The following is a 23017-nucleotide window of genomic DNA, read 5'->3' as shown; positions in this document are numbered from 1 at the left end:
TCATCCCAACAACTTAACATTTGAGGACATGAAGACCTTCAAACTCATAACGCCTCGGTGACCCTTTCTTAAGGGCTGCAATCACTCTGACTCCTTTTATCACTTGGGACAAAACTCTTTTCCAATGTACTTGAGCAGCTATAGATCTCAGGGAGGTAAAGAGACCCCGACTTGAATTTTTATGACAGGAATAATCAGAGAAAGTAACCTCATTGGCAAAATCAAGGCAGGCGGGAGGGACCTGCCTTTCCAGAAAGTCCAGTTACATCTAGAGCTAAGACCAACGCAGAACTACTCTGCTGGGCCTCTAACATCATCCTTCAGAAAAACCTGGACTTTGCAACACAGGTTGATCTCTGAAGCTCAATCTCACAGCCTGATGTTCTACCTGCTGTCAGCCAGTATGGTTTGAACTCAGGAGATTCAATTATTCAACAGAAAGAGACAGAACAGCTTGAAACATATACACTGCCATGGATGAAGTAGATACCCAGTGGGAATTTGCTATATGATTCAGGGAGTTCAAAGGGGACATATGTATGCCTATGGCTGATTCCTGCTGACGTATGGAAGAAACCAATACAACACTGTAAAGCAATTATCCTCCAATTTAAATAAATGAAAAAAACCAGACCTATATGTGGAACCTCAACCCTGTGTCAGACAGTGTGACAGTGACCGATGATGGCAGGCTGGTGAAGGTTGTGTCAAGACTGAAAGAAAGCAGGTGAATTTTAGAGACGTCTGGGAAGCCAAGTCAACAGGACCCAGGACTGACTGGGTGGGTGAGGGGAGGAGGCAGATCATTCCTGATGCCCCATGGATCATGTCAGTGGAATGGCCCCCTCCATTGCTGGAATCAGGGAACACTGTGGGGGCATGAATTTGGGGGACGGTGGTGAGCAGCCAACGATCTGAACATGTTGCATGGTGAAAGCACTTAACCCTTTGATTATAGGGTTCAGTGCATGGGGAGCCCCTCTCTTCCATCACTGTCTTACATGACCACTTAATGCTGAACCAGACACTGATCTTTCCTGGAGCAGATACACCGAAGAACTGGACATGGTTGGGCAGACTCTAGAGGAGGGGACAGTGGCATCAGTGTGGAAAATTCCGCTGTCAGGGGGAAACTGCCAAATTCAACGGAGGCAAAGAGGACAGAGGGCGGACTCTTCTTCACTGCTGGAGAAGACCCCAGGGTGTGCCATTTGGGGCGGGATTTTAGAGAAGGAATCGTTCTCCTGACATGGGGAAGAGAAGTGGATCCCTGGAAGGAGAAAGAGACCGAAAAGGAACAGAGTGGGCTGAAAGAATACGGCATGCCTGGGAGCTACAAGAAACCCAGGGAACCCACGGGGTCAGCTACACTGGGTGAGACGGGGAGTCAGTGGTGAGAGGAGGGGGATGGGTCTGGAGCCAGACTCTGCAGCCTTCGGAAAACTGGGTGTTTGGGTTTGACCCTATTTGCAGAGGGAGATGGATGAGAATCTGAAAATGGGAATTGACATTATTACATTCAATGAATACTTTCGGAGTGCTCACTGTGTACCAGACACTTGGGCTATGTCAGTAAACAGGAGATTAAAAATACCAACTGATGGAGCTTCCACTGAGGGGTAGGGTGGAGAGCAGGCAACACACAGTCAAAGTAAGTACACCGAACAGTATGTTAGCAGACAGCTGCTTGAGGGAGAAAAGAAAAGGTAAGTATGACAAGTAAATGATATCAAGAGTGTCTAGGTGGGGGAGGGACTCAGTTTTAAACAGTCCGATTGAGAAGACAAACGACCAGGACACAATATCAGATTTGTTTCTGAGAAATATCACAGTAACAGCCACGGCATCTTGAAGTGGAGTGTGAAAAGACAGGCCGCGGGGAGAGTAACAAAGGAGGCCGCCAAACACGTCTCGAGGGTAGTGACAGAGGGGACACGGGGAAAAGATGTGATTCGGCAGAGAGAGAGTCAACACATCGTGGTCATTTTCTAGAGCCACATGGCGGAGGACAAGAAAGCAAGAATGAGGTTTTCGCTTCCCATGACCAGGGAGATAATGTAGACTTTACGTGTTTTAATGGACTCTGACCAGAAAGGAAAGAAGCAAGAAAGGATGGTTGATCAAGGACAAGGGCTTTGAAGCCAAATAATGAAGTCTTTTTTTTTTTTCTTTAGGGAGTTGGATTTTATTTCTTAAGCTCACGGAGAACTACTGAAGGAAGTTTGTCAGGAAGGGGTGGGAAGACAGGATCACATTACTAGGCTGAGCAGCGAGAGCGAGTGGAGAGCAAGAGACTGAAGATGCAGGGATGAGATTGGGAAGTCTGTGACACAGGGGTCTTAGGGAAGAGAAGAGGTGGGATCAAAAGTACTTACAGAAATTAGTCATCAAAGACTTTACTCTGAGCGACGAACATCTGAACCGAGGTCTCTGATCACAAATGGCACGGATCAGATGTGAGCCTCAGGAAGATGAATCTGGCAGCAATGGATAAAGTGGATTATTGGAGACTGAAGAGACAAAGATAAAGATGGAGGAGACTTCTTTAAGCAAGTCTGGGTTACAGAGAGGCTGAGCAGACTGGTTTAAAAAAAAAAAAAACTGCAATGAGGAAATAGAAGCCAAATGGAACAAGTAAACAGCCTCTGGAGCAATACTGATTTTGGAAATTATTCTCTTTAAAGGGTACCAGCTGCTTGAGTTGAGCATGCTAAGTCGCTTCTATCGTGTCCAACTCTTTGCGACCCCATGGACTGCAGCTCACCAGGCTTCCTGTCCATGGGATTCTCCAGGCAAGAATACTGGAGTGGATTGCCATGCCCTCCTCCAGGGGACCTTCCTGACCCAGGGATTGAACCCGTGTCTCATGTCTTCTGCACTGCAGACGGGTTCTTTATCACTAGAACCATCTGGATGCCCCCTCAACAATGCTCAACAGCTGGGAAGAGGCACATAGTGACAACTGTGGGAAGCCACACCGAGGAGGGTTTGAGTCCAGGATGGAAACCAACTCAAGACAGGCTGGTGATCTGACTCCCACAAGATAACTTTCTCTTTTGTGGCCACCACCTTTGAAAAACTTCTTACCTTAGCTGATAATCTCAGCTTGTCCAGATGTTGCACCTACCTTCCTTATCTAGTCTCCTGCCTTCAAACTTACATGTTAAACTGTTGCTAGATTACTTCTCTCAGAAATTTCCAATGGCTCCCCGTAACTCACAGTAGAAAGTTCTATTTCTTGCTTTGCCCTTCAGGAATCTCCATCTAAGTTCCTCCCCAGAATGATCTTCTAGTACTTCACTAAACAGATGCTGCAGCCCAAATGAAACACCGCCTAGACCCAACGGACTTGGGGAGAGGGAAATCAAACCACTAGAAATTATATGCAAAATTTCATGTTTATTTGAGTATCTGCATTTGGCTGGAGGAGTTCCCATCTTTTGAATCTCCAAACAGTCTAAGACACAAAAGGTGAAAAATTTTAAGCATCCAGGGGCTTTCCTGGTGGCTCAGAAGTAAAGAATCCACCTGTGAAAGCAGGAGACATGGGTTCGACCCCTGGTCCGGGAAGATCCCACATGCCTCAGAGCACCTAAGCCAATGCGCCACAATTCTTGAGCTTGTGCTCTAGAACTCGGGAGCTGCAACTACCAAACCTACATATCAGAATTACTCAAGCCCACAAGCCCAGAGCCTGTGCTCTGAGACAAGAGAAGACACTGCAAAGAGAAGCCCGCACCCCTCAACTAGAGAAAAGCCTGCGCAGCAACTAAGACCCAGCACAGCCAAAGATAAATAAATAACTAAATAAATAAATAAAAAGTTTTTCGGGCCTGGTGGACTGGGAAGACCCAGAGGGATCAGGTGGAGAGGGAGGTGGGAGGGGGGACTGGGATGGGGAATACATGTAAATCCATGGCTAATTCATTTCAATGTATGACAAAAACTACTGTAATGATGTAAAGTAATTAGCCTCCAACTAATAAAAATAAATGGAAAAAAAAAAAAGTTTTTTTTAAACTAAAACATCCAGGTTGAGGCCTCTATGAGTTCAGCCAACTTAAACCATCTTCTGCTAAGGATTAAAGGGAGAGGGTATATACTGAAGCCAAAAAAAAAAAACACCCCAGATACAAGTTATTCAGGATTGCCATGGAGTCCACTTTCATAGTTGGTGCTTCCTAATGGTCTGTTCGCTCAATGAATGAATGAGGGCATCTGGCCCCACTCATTCACACCATCTTGAAAGGTATGAAAATCATCATCCCTACTCGACCCAGAAAAATGCATCGCGAGGACCCAAAAGCTCTTTCACAATCACAACTTTCAGAAATGAATAGAAATTATTCTGAAATTACCATGCTAAAATAATTATAAGAAATTAGAAGTGCCTTTGAAAAATTTAGAGTAGAAAGGAGCTGACAAAACATTATAAAGGCCTAATTATAACTCCATCGTTAAATGAACCCTTATGAAGTATATTATTAAATCCAAGATGTTTAGTCCTTAAGGCTAGATTTTTTGAACAGATGGATTACTTTAACTGCTTATGTTCTAATCATCACACGACTTCTTCCCCCCTGTACATCTGATGGAAGGGGCTAGCTCTCAACTTGTTTTGCCCCTAGACAATGACCTTGGAAGGCTTGAAAGTGAAGAAAGAGACCAACTCTGAACACAGTTTGAGGAGGAAGAAAAACAAGAAAACAGAACATGGCTCAGAATACAGTGGCCTCTGTCCAACCAACCCCAGGGACAGGAGCGAACAGGATGGAGCTGAGTAGGAGAGGAAAGGCCTGTTTATGAAAACAGCCTTCTTTTGAAGCACATCAAGGAAAGGCTGCTTCGCCCAAGCCCGCTGCCCTCAAAGGTGGCTTCCTCTTGCTGCTGAGAGAGGAGACAGCTGTCTGGAGAAAGTGCTCACTGAGACACAAATCAGCTCGAATGTCAACGGCCAGAACTGAGAACGCTGATCCCCTAAGGTGGGAAGCTGGGCAGCTGCGCTCATTCAGAGCTGAGGGAGGAGGGGAGGCCTGGATCTCTGGGGTCTTCCCTGCGCATCTATCAAAGACGCCCTCCTAACAGACCAGGTGACCTGGGCTCCCTTTCAGAACATGGCTGGGGTTGACTTTATCAGAGAGCGGGGCCGTCTGGGAGGAGGTGGCTTTTCATTCCCTTTAGCAAAGCAGGAGACAAAGCCCCAGATGGATGCATGATTTTACCACATTATTGACCAGGGGATTTTTGCAGAAGCTAATACCTGCGGCTGGTGATTTGTTATGTAAATGAATATCGATACAGTCTGGTCAAAAACGTTCAGGGTAACAAAAGAGGCATTAATACCTCAATAAGTTGTTAATTACCAAGAACCCAAGTAGCAGTGTCTGTGTGCGCTCTGGGTGGCAGGCTGCTCCCGGCGGCGGCGGGCTCTTAGAGCCTGCGGGGGGTGGGGCAGAGCAGAGGGCACTTCAGCTGGCATTCCCTTACGATGGTTATTTCGCATGGTGGCTCAGCTCTCAAAAGGCTTATCCAAAGAAAGCACCAGCTTTGGTGTCCTGCTGGCCTAGGATGTGCTAGTCATCCAGGGCCCCCCTGAGAAGTCTGGACAGAAGGGAGCCACAGTGTCCGTGTTGTCTGATGTCTAGTCAACGGACGAGGCAGAAGGGCCAGGACGTCTGGGGCCTCCACTCTAGATCTCTCCACGTGCCGAGTGCTCTTGGGATTTCTGAACAACTTGAGAGGCTCCCAGGTTGGACTCTTGCGTCTCAACCCAAAGCAAACCCCAGAAGAGAATGCTTATGTAGCAGGATCTGGGAACATTCGCTTTCCCTTCCAACAAGATTGCAAGGGGTTCTGTTTTCATGACATCTCACCAGTCTAGGAAAGGGAGCCCAGGATGGGGGTGGAGAGCTGTCAGGCAAGTACACTGAGCTGCCCAGGGCACAAAACTGTCACCTTTCTGCCTCAGGCAGCATGACCTTTGCTTACAGCTGCAAAACAAAGTCACACAGGCCCCTGGCCATTTAGGAAGTGCTCAGCGACTATTGCTTTCCCCTTTTAAAAATGCAATTTCAGTTCCAAGAGACACCTTATCACAGGGACATGGAGGATGGTTATGAAGCATCAGGCATAAGAGGGCTGTGGTTTCCCTTTTTCACTCCAAAACTGTCACAGCACAGTCTCCTTTAGAGGCCAGATCTCTATGAAGCGTTTCTGTCCAACCTACGACTGATCTGTGTTAACTACCAGCTGTGTTTAAAAAAACAAAAAAGAGTGATGCATATTTATTCTAAAAATCAGGACCCACTGCCTAGTTCCAGGAGGTGCTGAATGGGAGGACTGGGCATTAGAGGGGGTGGCCATGAAGGTGAATGGAGGCTCATTGCTCAGAAAAGGTCGCCTGGTTTAGGGGTCACACAGGAGCCTGTAAGGGCGGGGAGGCAAAGCAGAACTGCCACATCGCCCATGGGGCTCCTAAAGGGTCCAGTGCAAACACAAATGTGATTCCTGAAAACACGCTGGTGTTAACATCGCTGAGGACAAGGATCTGTGGCGTTCACACCTCTTCTCGCTCTAGCCTTCCCTTGACCTTCACTGTCCTTACATATTCTCCCACCCTCTATGTACCACCTGCCTCTTCCTCACCCCTCACCAGCAAGTCAAAGATGGATCCAATATTAGAATTAATATTGGATCCACTGATTCAGGCATGTGCTGTGTGCTTAGTCACTCAGTCGTGTCTGACTCTTTGCGACCCCATGGACTGTAGCCCTCCTGGCTTCTCTGTCCATGGGGGTTCTCCAGACAAGAATACCAGAGTGGGTTGCCATGCCCTTCTTCCAGGGATCTTCCCAACCCTGGGATTGAACCCAGGTCTCCTGCATTGCGGGTGGATTCTTTACCATCTGAGCCACCAGGGAAGCCCATGAATACTGGACTGGGTAGACCATCCCTTCTCCAGGGGATCTTCCTGACCCAGGAATCGAACTGGGATCTCCTGCATTGCAGGCAGATCTTAACCCGCTGAGCTACTAGGGATGAACACAGCTTCAGTGAACAAAGGCTTTCTCTGTCTTAATCCAAAGGCTGGTTAATCTGAGTGAGGCAGGCTCCAGTGAGGAGGGGACGGAACTCTGGAGCCCCTTGGCTACTTAGACACACAGGTGGCTGCCTTCTCTACCTGGGACTCCCCAAAGAAGAAGCCAGTCATATGCCCACAAACTTCACCCCCAGTCCAGATGCAACCATCACACACCGCTCAGCCACTGTGCCTCTGGAGGGACAGAAAAGTGTTTATATTTAGAAAGCAGCTAATCAATAATCCTGTTATAGGAAGTGTATTCTTCCCGGGGAAGAACCAGTAACGGGTGCGCCTTACAGTCCTAAGGGCTGGAAGCAGGTAGAAAAAGTCAATTAGGCTGCATGTACCCAGGCCAATGAAAAAAACAAAAAGTGAAAGTCTGTCGCTAAACCGTGTCCAACTCCATGTGACCCCATGGACTGCAGCCCGCCAGGCTCCTTTGTTCATGGAATTTCCCAGGCCAGAATACTGGAGTAGGTTGCCACTTCCTTCGACCCAGAGTTCGAACCTAGTTCTCTAGCTTGGGAGGTGGATTCTTTACCACTGAGCCAGCACGCACTGGCCAACTTCCTCCTTTCTGGCTCCAGAGATTTCTGCCTGGCAGGGGGCAGTCCCACCCACTGGCGGGAGCTGGTCTTAAAGGGCTTTCCCAGGCTTGCCACTGTCTTCCGCACTCTGAACAGCCACCCTTCACTGGCACCTTGGCAAAGGCACACCAGGACGCTATGACAACATCAGTAGGAGAGAGGGGAATTCATGGATCCCATGGGACCAAAGACGGCCCAAGCCATGTTTGTGTTAATCTGCTCTTGAAGCAGTAGTTGAAATCCAAGAGGAATAAGAGAATATCCCTAAATCCTAGGCCCCAAGATGTACTTTTGAAGATGAAAAGAGGGTAGGTCTACTGGTTCTGAACTTTAGAGGTCATTGTATAAGCAGCTACATGACTAACATGAACTCTGCAAACTCTGAACAGGGTATGAGTTCCTTGCAACAGGAAGAGATTTTAATCAGGAGGTGCTTCTGTATGTATTGATGAGAATGACGACCATGACGATGATGGTGATGATAGTATTATAACAGTGACCACTTTCTAGACACAAAGTCAGCCAGGCACTTAACCTAAGCACTCAATACGTAATGCCTTACATAATCCTCACATTACTCTTACGAGCTACTGTTATTATTCAATCTCCACTTTACAGGTGGGGAAATTGAAAAACTGATGAATAGGAAGATGCAATTCTCAGCAAAGAGAAAGCCAGGCTTTAAATGAAGATTTGTCTATTTTCAAGTATACCTTCCCACACTATGAAAATCTGACTCTTCAAATCTCTATGTTAGTGACTAATGTAACAGGGCTTCAGTGATGAGGGAGAAAACAAGCTTCTTTTTGAAAAGGCTACAAAACAGAGGCCAGTGTAACTTAATCTAGACAGCATATTAAAAAGCAGAGACATTACTTTGCCAACAAAGGTCCGTCGAGTCAATGCTATTGTTTTTCCAGTAGTCATGAGGAGTGAGAGTTGGACCATAAAGAAAGCTGATTCATGTCAATGTATGGCAAAAACCACTACAATATTGTAATTTAGCCTCTAACGAATAAAAATAAATGGAAGAAAAAAAATTTTTAAAAATAAAAATGAGGAAAAAAAAAAAAGAGCCTGACCATACAACAGATAATGGCTGGTCACATGTGGCTGCTAAGTCTCTTCAGTTGTTAAAAAAAAAAAAAAAGGCTGAGTGCCAAAGAATTGATGCTTTAGTCCCTTGGACTGCAACATCAAACCAGTCAATCCTAAAGGAAATCAGTCCTGAATATTCATTGGAAGGACTGATGCTGAAGCTGAAACTTCAAAACTTTGGTCACCTGATCCCGAACAACTGACTCATGGGGAAAGACCCTGACACTGGTAAAGATCGAAGGCAGGAGAAGGGGACAACAGAGGATGAGATGGCTGGATGGCATCACCGACTCGACTGACATGAGTTTGAGCAAGCTTCGAGAGTTGGTGATGGACAGGGAAGCCTGGCGTGCTGCAGTCCATTGGGTCACAAAAAGTTGGACACGACTGAGCAACTGGACTGAGCAAAAGAAAAGTGGTTGTCATTGGTCTTATCCTAAAGTGTCATAAAACATACGCATATATAAAATGCACATGCATATGATATAAGCAAACATGCCCTGGAGGATACCCACCCAGTCACTAGGACACGCAGAACCAGTAAGATGTTCCCCATGAAGCCCCTGTGACCCAGGCTACAATTAGGAGCTCAGCAGGTGCCAGTGTGGCCTGAAACAGGCTCAGATCTGCTTTACTTAGAAAGGGCTATACATGGTGTATGGTGGCAAGAATCTCAGTTTTTAAACCAGAGGATGTGGGTTCAGATCTGGAATCTACTGCCTACTAGCTGTTAAGATAAGGGTTGGTTTTGGCATCTGGGCAGGAGGTCTGTGTTTCCTGATTTTCCTCCGGACAATCACCTCTCCTCCACTTCCAGTCTTGGCAACTCAGGAAACTGCGATCTCACTCCCGAGGCCAGAGGTGGGCACGTGACCCAGAGCCAGCCAATCAGAACACTGCATTCTCCTCCCACCCTCCTACTCATAGTCCTTCTTCAGGGATGAGGAAGTGAGCCCCGCCAGGCAATGAGACTAAATTATGGATTTTGTTGGGGCTATTGATAGGAGTGGGCTCTCAACTGGGATTGCCTATTAGGCCCTAAACCTGGTCAAAGCAGGGGCCATAAATTTTAAAATATTCTCTCAGATTTGGTTAAATATTAAAAAAAAAAATTTCTAGGGCGCAATGGTAATTCACATGCTTTGGAAGAAAACAATTCTATTAAGTCAAGTACTTTCTATTTTCAGAGTTATGTGCTGAGAGGATATTCACATTCCAGGACCACAGACAGTCAATGGACAAAAAACATTGCTAACAGACTTGACAGGAGGGGAATTTAAATTTATAGAGGTGTTTCTATTCATTGAGATAGTAGATGTTATCCACAAAATTCTTCCTGAGATAGTCAAAACAAAGTTCCTGTTTCATCTCCCAGGAATCTAACCTTCAACCACCAAAGAATGTAACAACTACAAAAATTTATAACACATTCTATTGTTCCTTTAATCTACAAATTTGTGCTGGGAATGGAACCTTTGTATTTAAATCATAAATGAACTCTCAAGTCTTTTGTTAATCCAAAGTGACAATCTAAATAATGTAAATTCTGTGCTCATCCTAAAACCTCAGATCCTTGGGTCCCATGCTCTTGAATAAGAACATAATGCCTCTCACAGCTTCAAATTAGACCTCAACGAAACCTGGTTTCTCCTGCAGGGGTCAGCAAACTCTTTCTGTAAAGCCAAATCATAACTATCTACGTTCAGTTGCTCAGTCTGTCACGACTCCTTGTGACCCCAGAGACTCCAGCCCGCCAGGGTCCTCTCTCTGTCCATGGGATTCTCCAGGCAAGAATACTGGAGTGGGTTGCCACACCCTCCTCCAAGGGATCTTCCTGACCCAAGGACTGAACCTGCATCTTCTGTGTCTCCTGCACTGGCAGGCAGATTCTTTACCACTGCGCCACCTGGGAAGCTCCAATATGGGCCATTCACTTCCGCTGCAAATACTCAATTCTGCTGCAACATGAGAGCAGCCTCAAACAAATGTGCACAAATAGACATGGCTGTGTTTCAAAGACTTATTTACCCAAACAGGCAGCCAGCCTTTGGGACCATGTCAACTCTTGCCCTATAGCATGGAGTTGCTGGTAATCTTTCTGCCATCTCAAAGGAAGAGCCTGCCTGAGAACTGAGCCAATGGAGATGAAAATAAAAGGTTGAGGAAGGTATTGCTCAGGTTAGCCCCTGAATCATTTGGGGCCCTGAATCCAGCCATGCCTGAAATCATTCTAAACCCAGACCAATGAATTACATGAACCAATGAATTATCCTTTTCACTTAATCCAGGGTGGGTTGGGTTCACTTTGACTTGCAACCGCAAGAGTTCTAACAAATTAACTGTGTGATCAGCAGCTTGCTCTCCTATAAAACAAGGACAATACTGACTTGCAAGGATTAATAGGTATGTACTTAAAAGCCCTCGTTGTAGTACTTAAAAGTCAGGCAGACCACCTGGCCAATGAGGGTTCCTCTAGGGGTACAATTCCTTACCTCTTCACCCTAGGATGTCCCTTAAGGAATTAGATGATTTTTTAAAAAGTTTTTTTAGTTTTGAAGGCTCTGAACTATGCTGAAACACTCCAAGCTGATGTAAGAATCAATTGAAGTAAGTACCAGTGAAACTTTTTAAATCACTGGTTTGCATCTTAAAGCTGTTGAACCAGAATGTGAATGCACAATCAGCAGCCCAGGGAATTCTGATGCCAGGGTTCTGAGACTCACACGTGGAGAAACAGACTAGACAGGGAATTCCTACAGAAGCCTAGAATTCTACTCCCATCTCCCCAGTTAAATCTATCTATAGCCTTCAGGAGGCTGGCTAAGGAGGACCATTCCTAGTATAGAAACCTAAGTTTCTTCAGCATCATCAGCCAGCCCCCAAATCCTCAAATCACTAGAATTTTTTGCATGCATGCTCAGTCATGTCTGATCCTTTCTGACCCCACAGACCAGAGCTGCCAGGCTCCTCTGTCCATGGGCATCTCCAGGCAAGAATCCTAGAGTGGGTTGCCATGCCCTCCTCCAGGGGATCTTCCTAACCCAGGGATCAAACCCATGTCTCTTACATCTCCTCCACTGGCAGGCAGCTTTTTTTTTTTTAATTTTACTGTACAACATTGTATTGGTTTTACTACCAGTGCCCCTGGAAAGGCCAAGATGCCTAATGTTCATGGACTGCTTTATTCTTTCCAAGTGCTTTTTACCTCTGTCATCTCCTTAGATTTTCAAAACCTCCCCTTTATGCAGGTAGGGCATCAAATTTCCTAACTTTGTTTCCTTACAATGATGATTAACATACTATTTTCTCAAATATCACAATTTAGCCTTTCTGAGACCTAAGAAGGTCCACGACAAACCTTTTAATCCTTTATTTCTCAAGCTTAATTTAATCACAAATATAGTTGTTTGGTGTTTCCCTGTGGATAATGATTTCAGTCTCATCAGAGACTAATGTTCACAAGGACAAAATGTGCAAAATGCCAAGGCAGTGTCTTTCTGTCCCCTTTTATGGTTGTAGGAAGTTAAGACTTCGAGGGGTCAACTGACTTGCCCAGAATGCACCAACTCAGAGGAATGACAGTGGTCCAGGGCTTCTGAGTCTAGAGACGGTCAACTGTCATGCACATCTCTTATCTACTGGATGGCTTGAGAATGCTCAAGACCAGGCACTGTAGGTTGTTGGTTCATCTATTTTCAAGCAGTCTTTTCTTCCATTAATACTGTCAAGGTTCACACACTGCTCGACATGTTTCCTCCCTAGAGCTCATTCTACGATCTCATAATAACAGTCACTCGATTATTACTGAATATAGGATGACAGCCTGAGGAAATCTCTCGTTCCACTGAGAAGTACCATTTCTCGAGTCTGCTTCCTCTTAAGCGCAGATTTCCCATTTTTCTTCCTCTGATGTTAGTTTCCTTCTGTACCTCCTGTTAGTTCACGGGCCAACTCCCCAGTGCCATTTGTCATCTGTGTAGTGACTGTGTGACATCTAAATAGTACCCCTGGAAAAAACCTTTTAGCAAGAATGTTGGTTCCCTGCTAAAATATGTTTTCCTTTCCTTTCCCTGTAATTCCATCAATAGCTCTAACCTGGGCCTTGACCATGACTCAGAAAGTAAGAAATTTTGCTTACATATATTTTTTGAGACTTTCACAGGGAATTCTTAGTTTCACTTGCTTCAGAACACAGACATTAAGTGCCATTAGTCTCTTTTTCAGAGGTAAATGTCCTATTTTGTTTCTCCTCTCAGTAATTTCTTTGGGGACCTTTTATTATTCTTCTCCAAGAAAGACATTCCATTTTTAAAGAGATCTCAGCAAGAAAAGCCATTAGTTCATTTTCCCCCATAAGGTCAGAAGTCACATTTAATTTAGTTTATTTTAAAATTCTTATTATTTTTTCATATGACTACATATATTGACCTCAGAGCCTTAGAATTTGGATTCTGAAACCACAGTTTAAGTGCCAGACGTCAGTTAGCTTTGGGACAATGGGCAAGTTAATTAACCTCTCAGAATTACATTTCCTTCATTGCAAAATGGGGATAATACCTGCCTCTCTGGTTATACAATCGTTATATTAACACATATAATGAGTTTAATATATTAAACTCTACAATAATAACTGGCACTTACTGTGTGTTCACTACATATTTCTTAACTTCAAGCCTAGGAGTTTGAATGATCTTGAATGATTTGGTCTGTTACTCTCTGAATTCACTCTTGGCTCCATTTGAATCTCACCTGAAGATGAGGAAAGGTGGAGCGCTGCTAGGTCTTAGCTGGAGGGTAGCAGAAAGCAGATTTAATAACTATCAAACAGGACTCCCGATCCAGAACAAGGAAACTAACTGGACAATACCAGGTCTAAGTGGGAAGCCTCAAGTTCTTGAAGTTGAATCATAAGAATTTTGGCATAGAGTATGTCAACCATTCCCTCCCCCACCCCCACTTTATTGCAGTAAGTGATTTTAATTGATAAGCATCTTTTCAGTTTGCCTTTGAGGTTATATAATAAAACTTATCATCGCTAAATTAACTCTGTGCTAGTCTCTCTCCCCTTTCAAAGTTGTCTAGGCATTAAAGGATAAAGCATCAGGTCCAGGAAAGGAACAAAGGGATGTCATAAGATACAGACCAAGCTCAGGCCTCTCTCCTGTCTGTCCCTTCTGGCACCCGAAGAAGTACCAAGGCCTGCGAGCATGTGAAGTTATGAGGCATTAACTCAGCAAGCATTTGTTACACATGCATTATACAACTCAAGTGGTGGGGTGGGGGTATAAGGAACGAGAAGATGAAGTTCCTACTCTTTAACATCCTAAAATGAAAAGTATCCCACAAAAGCAAACCCTATTCCATTTTTAGAGGAATCTGAAATTGATATGGACATATTAAAGCACATACAGAATCAGAGATAATAGAAATTCCTTGGTCTGTGTGACAAAATAATCTTAAAGGTCATTATTTTGTGCAAAAGTATTATCTGTTTCTGGACTCAAACTCAAAATGTAAAAAGCATATCAACACTCACAGATAATTTCTGACCACCCTAGATAGGAAAAAGGACTTACTTGCTTTTATCTGTACCTGAATCTCCGGGTACAATAAGCTACGGTATCTAAAATGCCCTGCTATCTTTACATTCAGTTTCTTAATATGATCATGGCAACTAGTTTCCGAATGATAGAGCCATTCCCTTAAATGCATGAGGCACCTCGGTTGGAATCCTCGTTATATTACAAATAAGTCTGAATAGTGAGGACCAGGCAAATTAACGACACGAACTGCTGTCACCACCAATCACTCTCCCGATTTATCAGACAGCATTCTTGAACAGAATATCCAAGCATTCCTTGGACAGTGCAGGTCCCAGACAATACTGAGGTGACATTTTGCTACAGAGCTAATCAAATATCAGTCTTGGATAGTCTGAAATTGATTCTGAAAGCAAAGGAAAGCTTTGCCATTGAAATGCAAGATATGTAGAAAAATTCGCATTTCCTGCTTCTGAACCTAACAAAGCAGTGGAAAATCTTAACTGGTTTCAAGATTTTCTCATACAAAATACAAAAATCTACTGTGTGCAAGAGGAGTTAATGGTCATTCTTGCAGCAACAATTTGAACAATGTTTTATCATTTATGAAGCACTTGCCTTTTATCACATTATTTGATTCCTACAGCAAACCAACAAGAGGTAAAGTGAATATTTTATCGCCATTTCACAAAAGAGCAAATTGACAGTGGCAGAGATGGCTGGCTGCCTGGTTTCCCTTCCTCCTCAGTGAAAGCTTCTTGGGGTTTTGCCCAGCTGAAGACTGTTTCCTAGGCTCCTCTGAGGATAGGTGTGGCTCCATTATCAAGCTTTGACTTGAGCTATAAGCTAAAGTGTTGCGAGCAACTTCTGGGAAATCTGCTTGAAGGGAAGGGATGTGCCATTTCTTTGGTCCACTTTTCTCTTCATCCTATTTCATGAAGCAGAGATGTGATGACTGGAACTTGGCAGCCACTATGAAGACAAAGGCCACCACCTCATAGTAATGAAGCAGTAAGCTAGGTGGCACCATAGTCCTTGAAATCTTTGCAGACCATCGTAGCTTTGAACTGACTGCCTCTGCACTTTTCTGTAAGAGATAAATAAGACCCGATCTTGTTTAATCACTACTATTGAGTTTATGTGTTATGCTGAATCTAATCCCAATACAAAGAACAGCTTGCTGATGATGTTCATACAAACTATAGTGTTAAGTGGCAGAACATCAACTGCTAACATACATGTTCTCATTCCACACACTCTCTGGTGGAATTTTAGAACCTTTTATAACCTGTTTCTTAGTTTGTAAAGGAGCCACATCCTTTAATGATTTTTAACACTAATATTCACTTTCAAAAGCCAAACTAGGGACTTCCCTGGCAGTCCATTGGCTAAGACTCCATGCTCCCAATGCAGGAGGCATAGGTTCAATCCCTGGACAGGGAACTATGATCCTACATACCACTCAGTGTGGCCAAAAATAAATAAATGAATAAAAAATAAAAAGCCAAACTATAGGAAGATGTTCTCCCCCCCGACTTTGCCCTCTCTTCTGTTGTACTTTTGTGCCTCTCAGGTTTTTTTATTTAAATCGTTAGATTTCCCAGGGCTCAGCTCTCCCTAGACAATGTCACTTACTCTCACGGCTTTAATTAGCACTGATAAGCTGAATGTTTCTATATTTATATTGCATCTGAGAAGGCTCTTCTAACAGACACCACACATACTAGCTGTGTAACTCTGGCCAAGTTACTTCTCCAGGTCTCAGTTACCACATCTGTAAAATGGGGATAACGGCATCTACTTCACTGGGTTATTGGGAAAACTCAATTATTTTACACAAATAAAAGGTCGTGAATGGCTCCTAAACCTACCCTCTTATTGTTACTCCTCTTCCTCTCCAAATAATATTTCATAGGCCTTTAATTAAGGTGAATTATAAGGTGAATTATTTTTATCCTTGGTCTGATCACTCTTCAGTAATGGCAATGCCAGTCACCTACCTGCTCAGGGAGAAATCAGCCTTGACACCAATGATTCCCTCACCTCCCCCAGATCTAATTCATCACCAAAACAGGTCAAAACTACCTCTTAAATTATGTCTCAACTCTCCCCTCAGGTCAGCCCATTTTCCACATCACCAGTTTCTGCATTCCAATTCCTGCCCGTCACCATCAGAGGTCCTTCACACAGCAGCCCGAGAAGCTCTCATAAACATCAATTAAAGCATGACACGGCTCTGCTCTAGCCCCCAGTGAGTCATCCTGCTCTCAGGACAAGGCCCCAGTGTCTTCATATCAGCTCAGAGGGACTGTCCGCCTGGTTCACTACTGGCTCCAATCCTGCTCATCTTTTGTTTTCTTCAAACACAAGAAACACATCATTTCTGCACCAAGGCCTTTGCACAGGCCACTCCCTCTGCCTGGGACCTCTGCCCTTCTGAATGCCAGTTTCCCTTTAACAGAGAAGGTTGCACCCCTTCCTGCCCATCTTCCCTCCTAACAGAACCAGATCATTGAGCTCGCCTGTCTATTCCTTTTCCACAAGATCACAAGCTTCCTGGAGGCTGGCCCCGCTCCTAGCATTAGTGGGTGGATCTCTGATCAGTTATTAAAGCGTGGGTAGCCCACTCATCTCTGGCCATTGAGCTATGTAAGGGGTGCCTGTACAGGTAGTCAGGCTTCTAAGAACGGCTTCTTTGCTCTTAGAGAAAGGCACCAGGAGGCGGTCCTATTTCCACCTCTGATCATGGTGGGGTCAGAATGTAAGGCCTGAACAGTTATAAGCATCTCACAACCAGCCTGGGAATGGAGTCCTGAAGCAAAAGAGGGCAGAGGAGAGAATCTCAGGGCAATGGAATCGGGCTTGAGCCTGCCTCACTTAAGGATTTATGATGTTAGACAATAAATGATCTAATTGTTTAAGGCCAAGATGTCCAGGGTCTTCCCTTATATTGCAGCCAGAAGTATCATAACTGACCTGTCCACACTAGAATCCAATCCCTAGATCTGGAAAAATCCCCTGGAGAAGGGAACAGCTACCCATTCCAGTATTCTTGCCTGGAGAATCCCATGGACAGAGGAGCCTGGCAGGCTACAGTTCCTGAGGTTGCAAAGAGTTCGACACGACTGAGCAACTAACATTTTCACTTTCACTTTCCCATACTAGATTGGGAGCAGGGACCATTTATGACACACAGGAAATGATCAATGAATATTTTTGAGTGAATAAATGAATGAACGTTTCTCAGGAAAAGATAAGATAGGAAATATTATATATACCCAAACCAGAGTGTTTTCTGAAATTTTCAGAGTCAGGAAAAACAACTGTGGTTGAGACTCATTCTTTATTTACTTGTAGGCAGAGCCATGGCTGGAGGTGGGGCTGTGGTGTAGGAGACCGTCCGCTTCTAAAACGTCGGAAAGAAATGACACGGAGAATTCTCATTTTCAGCAATTGAAAGAAGAGAGGTCTTCATGTCTCTTAGAAGGGTTGTTTAGTTGTAAGTGTTCTCCCAAATCTTCCTGAACCGAGACTTTGTTTCAACTCATTCCTGCTTTTCACAAAAGTTGGTCCGGTAGGCCAAATATAAATAATAGATTTGCTGACCTGGATTGAGTTTCCTACATTTTTGAAGGGTGACATCACAAGCTAAACCCCATTTCTCCATTTGCAACTCAACAGCATTAAAAACACGGTAACTCAAACGGTCCAACCAGGAGGGATTAACTAAATTAAGGGACAATCATTGACCATACAACTGTGTGGCCATTAAATACAATGATGGCCATTAAATACTATCAACATGAAAATTGCCATAGTTTCTTGTTCAGTGGAAAATAAATTGCCAAATATTTTATGTGGTATAGTTTGATTTTTCTAAAAAAGTTTTCTACTGAAAAATGGAAGTACAGTCTTTATAGACTAATAAAAAAGAAAAAAACACACTGGCTGGTTAATAAGACATAGTTAAAATGAATTTTTGTCTTGGGGAAAATAATGTGAGTTTTTAATCTTAGCGCTAAGTTGACCACAAAAGCAAAGAGTAATTCAAATATATTCTAATTGTTATGCAAGTCTCAAAGCAAGCACTCCTTACATCCTCTGAAGGCTATAGGGATGTGTATGTAAATAGGAATTGCCTGAGACCTGGGGTAGATCCGCTAAGCCTAAAGAAATTTGACACCATGAAGTCAATATTTTCACAGGCTTTCTAACATCATTTGCTCTTTGTTGAACTGTCCTTCAAGAAACATTGAGGGTAATTTCTTCATCTATTTCCTGTCTCTTTGCTCCCCAGAAAAGTAAATGTTTTTGCCATTCATACTGGCTCAAATGCAAATGTAACTGTTCCCTTTTATGCTTATTTAAAAATTCGATGCAGTTACAGAATTGAATGGATCTGAGAAAGTCAACTCAGGGGGACAATCCAGGTGAAAAAAATACTTATTTGCAAATGGAGAAGACACAGGATATTTAAGTCTCACAAAGAAATCCTCTCTGTAACACTCAAGATACTCACAAGTGCAACCCCAAAGCCAGTAACAGGATTTTTAAAAAATATTATCAGAACTCAGCTACATACCCACTGGGGGTAAAAAACAGCTGTTTATTTTTAGCTCTTTCTCAGCAATAACTGAACTTGTAAGATAAAATATGAGGGGAAGTGGTTTGGAGGGGAAAAAATTCTATTTTAAGGACTAACAAAAATTGGTTTCACCATCATTCCACCTTTTATGAATTCAATTCACCAACATTTATCAAAAATCAGCAGCTTTGTGAATTAGATGAAGAGGAGTCTGCTCTTCAGACATACTTGCAATACTGTAAAACACACAGGGTCATCTAATGACTTAGACAAGACATGGAGGAAACAATTGTCAGGTTTTCTTGAAGATAGGATCATGCAGAAATGTCAGCAGAAACATTTCTTGGGACCATTTTTGCTCTCATATTCAGTATAAGGTACACACAATTTTATTAAAAAACAAACTATTAATAAATAGCACTTTGTTTGGGGTGTTCTGCTGGACATGAAGCAGGCAAGTAAGCTCTATCTTTATAGCACCAAGAAAGTTATTTTCTCAACAATTCAAACCCGACAGGTTGAAGCAGAATAAAAGTCAGATTTGTATGAATTAAGCTTCAAAACTTCTAAGAGATTGAACCAATACCATATACAGGATTTTTCTGTCTGGTTCTGAGTTTGACCAATGATGTTCAGTGCAGAATGTATCTCTTTAATAAGTGGTAAATATAGGTGGTGCTAGTAGTAAAGAATGTGCCTGCCAACGCAGGGGACACAAGAAATGTGAGTTTGATTCCTGATCAGGAAGATCCCCTGGAGGAGGGCATGGCAACCCATTCCAGCATTCTTGCCTGGAGAATTCCATGGACAGAGGAGACTAGGGGCTGCAGTCCCTGGGGTTGCAAAGAGTTGGACATGACTGAAATGACTTAGCACAGCACAAACATAGACTAGGCCAGGAAAAATTTGACAAAGTTGTTCCCAAGCTATATAATGTCAGAAAAATAAAATTCATGGGTAATTATTCTACAGTATTAGGTAAAAATAATGTATTCCTGAATTCCTCTAACCTGATGCTGAAATCTGACATTTCATTAAACTAGTAGACTATTCCATAGGTCTCAGAATAGCAGTACAGAAAACTATAAACATGTTCTATCATAAATATTTTCAAGCCACAATCTTAAAACTGACACCTTTCTCAATATCCCCCTATAACATCTTATTACAGGTTAAACAACCTCATAATCATGTAGAACTTGGTGTAAGATTAAGAAGTGCAAACAATGATTTCATTTTTCTTGCTACCTTTGCTTGGGCAATGGTGAGTTAAAAAGAAAGCTGGTAGTTTTTGAAACTTATTTTAAAGACATGAGTAATGTCAACACATGGTATGTACCCTAAAAATAAATGAACCTGCTTCAGGTGGTATAACCAATGTGCCAGAAATTACCTTGAAAGGTATCTTGGTAGACATGTAAAACAATCTTTTTCTCACACACTCCAAAAGACCATCCCCTCCCAGCCACACATGAGGGGACTAAACCTTTACCTTAGCTTTAAGGCTTTACCTTAAAAGCTAGCACCAACTTGGGGGCGGGGGCGGGGGGGAGGGGAAGACCAAAACATCCTACTGCTCTGCTTCTTTTTTTTTTTTTTAATTTTTATTAGTTGGAGGCTAATTACTTTACATCATTACAGTAGTTTTTGTTATACATTGATATGAATTAGCCCTGGATTTACATGTACTCCCCATCCCAGTCCCCCCTCCCACCTCCCTCTCCACCCGATCCCTCTGGGTCTTCCCAGTGCACCAGGCCCGAGCACTTGTCTCATGCACCCAACCTAGGCTGGTGATCTGTTTCACCCTAGTGCTCTGCTTCTTTAAAGGTCTAAATGAAATCTGTTACAATGAAACTCACGGTAGACTTCTATCACTCTAGGATACAGTAACATTCTATGTAAGAAGTACATGGATTTGCCTAAGCAGAAGACTGAATGTGAACAGGGGAAACAATAAACATGTTCAAACTTTGTGTGTGCTCAGTTGTGTCCAACTCTTTGTGGCCTCATTCGACTCTCTGCGGCCCCGTGGACTGGAGACCTCCAGGCTCCTCTGTCCATGGAATTTTCCAGGTAAGAGTACTGGAATAATTGCCACTTCCTACTCCAGGGATTGTCCTGACCCAGGGATTGAACCCAAGACTCTTGTGTCTTCTGCATTGCCAGGCTGATTCTTTACTACTAAGTGCCACCTGGGAAGCCCCAGTCCAACTTTAAGGTCCAAATAAGACAAACATCTGTAGGGACCGTCACCATATTTCCAAATTTAACATACTTTGCTGACGTGAGAATAGCTGAAATTCAGACTATGCTGAGAAATCAGGCTTGTATAGGAATAAGTCATTATTGCCTAGGCATGTTGACCTTGATGTCTCCAGGCGCTGTTTACCCATCAGTGTACACTTTTGGCTCTCAGCCGGGGGCAGGGGGGGAGGGAGGTGTGGGAAGACACTGGTAATATTTGGGAACATTCTGGTTGTGACAACTGGGGTGGGGTGGGGGGTGTTACTGGCTTCCAATGCGTAGAGGCCAAGATGCTGCTAAACACCCTCCAATGCACAGGCCAACCGCTCATGATGAAGAATTATGTGGCCCAGAGTGTCAATGGTGCCAAGGTGGAGAAGCCCTGTTCCCTATAATTCAGAACACACGACTCAGAAGATGCCAGGCCTGTCAGCAAGGTCTGCCTTCACCTCTTGTGCGTGCTACTGCTGGGTTACGGGCTCAGCACATCCGTGACTATTCACCGGGAGTGCCCCCAACATGTAAAACAGACTGTGCTGCAGGCCCAGCACACAGCCACTTTGCTTGTTGTGACTTATCTTGTTTTGGCTATAATATAAACAGATTGTCTGGAAAAGCAAAAGCCTTGACTCGTTTTAAAGTTCCTAGTTTATGAACAATGGATTCCACTTTAGGAAATCATTAACAGAGCCAAGCAATTAATTGATTCCACATGTAAAAAAAAAAAAAAAAAAGAAGTCATTTATATATGCTGAATGCTAAGATCTCCCCCATCAGAATTCCTATTTAATTGAGATTCAGCATGATTCCTAAGTAATTAATGAGTTATTTTATATTTTTTCCTTCTTTTAATTTAAAATTTTATTTTAAAACTTTACATTTTCAACTTCTTTTCTTCCTATTAGCTATAACATATTGAGTGCCACATCCCAGACACTGTGTAAATTATCACTGCACGTGAAGTCTGTACTTACAACAATCGTTACAGGTAGAAACTACAAATACCACTATTATTATTATTATATAAACTCCAGAAGTCTACAGAAAGAGAGGGCTGCAAATAAACATCTGACCATAGCACTCACAAGCATGAATTCACTTCATACAACGCAGAGCAAGAAGAAAAAACCGGGAGGATATAAAGACTACTATAATAATTGCAATAATGGCCACCATGTATTAAGTGCTTGCTTACTGTATTCTAGGACCAGTGCCAAATGCTTTATTTATACTATCTCATTTGACCCTCCCTCCAGTCCTAAGCAGTGGATGCTATCAGTCACCATTTCAGAGACGCAGAAACTGAGGCTCAATCTGCAGAAGACCCAGGAAGCGGCCCAGCTGGGAACTGGGCCCAGTCACACTCGAGAGTCTCCACCAGGGGCTGGAAAACCATAACCCTTGGTTAAGTCTGGCTTGCTGCCTGTCTTTGTCAATAAAAGGCGACTTTTCGCTTATATATCACCTATGGCTGCTCTGGGGCTACCTCGTCAGAGGCGAGGGGTTGCCAGAGGTCGTATGATGAAAGCCTAAAACGTTTACTGCCTGGCCCTTTATGGGAAAAGTTTGCCAACGCCACCTAACTCTTCAACTGTGAGTCACATCAGCCCAACGCTCGTGCTCACACTCAGGCATGGAAACCCTCTGCTTTCTACTTCCTAGGAAAGCAGCTTCCTTTCCTCTCGATACGATCTCCTGCATCTGTTTTTGTGGCCATCCTGAAGGCTCATAGTATGCTTTTCTTCAGGAAAGAGTTTACTCAAATCATGGCAATGTTATGCCAAATGCAACTTACGAAATCTAATTTCCTCAGCCTGAAGTCATTAAAAAGCAAAAACAAAACAAAATTATTGATCTTTTACTGGGAACACATTATGTG

The 23017-nt window shown here is 43.4% G+C and overlaps 1 protein-coding gene across 12 annotated transcripts in view; it reads right to left on the bottom strand.

Moving 5' to 3' along the window:
* Positions 1–23017, bottom strand: part of PHACTR1 (phosphatase and actin regulator 1) — a 491697-nt gene that overhangs the window by 187670 nt on the left and 281010 nt on the right. The window lies entirely within an intron of this gene.

Source organism: Odocoileus virginianus, chromosome 27, assembly GCF_023699985.2.
Source record: "Odocoileus virginianus isolate 20LAN1187 ecotype Illinois chromosome 27, Ovbor_1.2, whole genome shotgun sequence".
NCBI lineage: Eukaryota > Metazoa > Chordata > Mammalia > Artiodactyla > Cervidae > Odocoileus > Odocoileus virginianus.
Note: the sequence above shows the minus strand (reverse complement) of the source record. Positions and strands in the feature narration are given on the sequence as shown.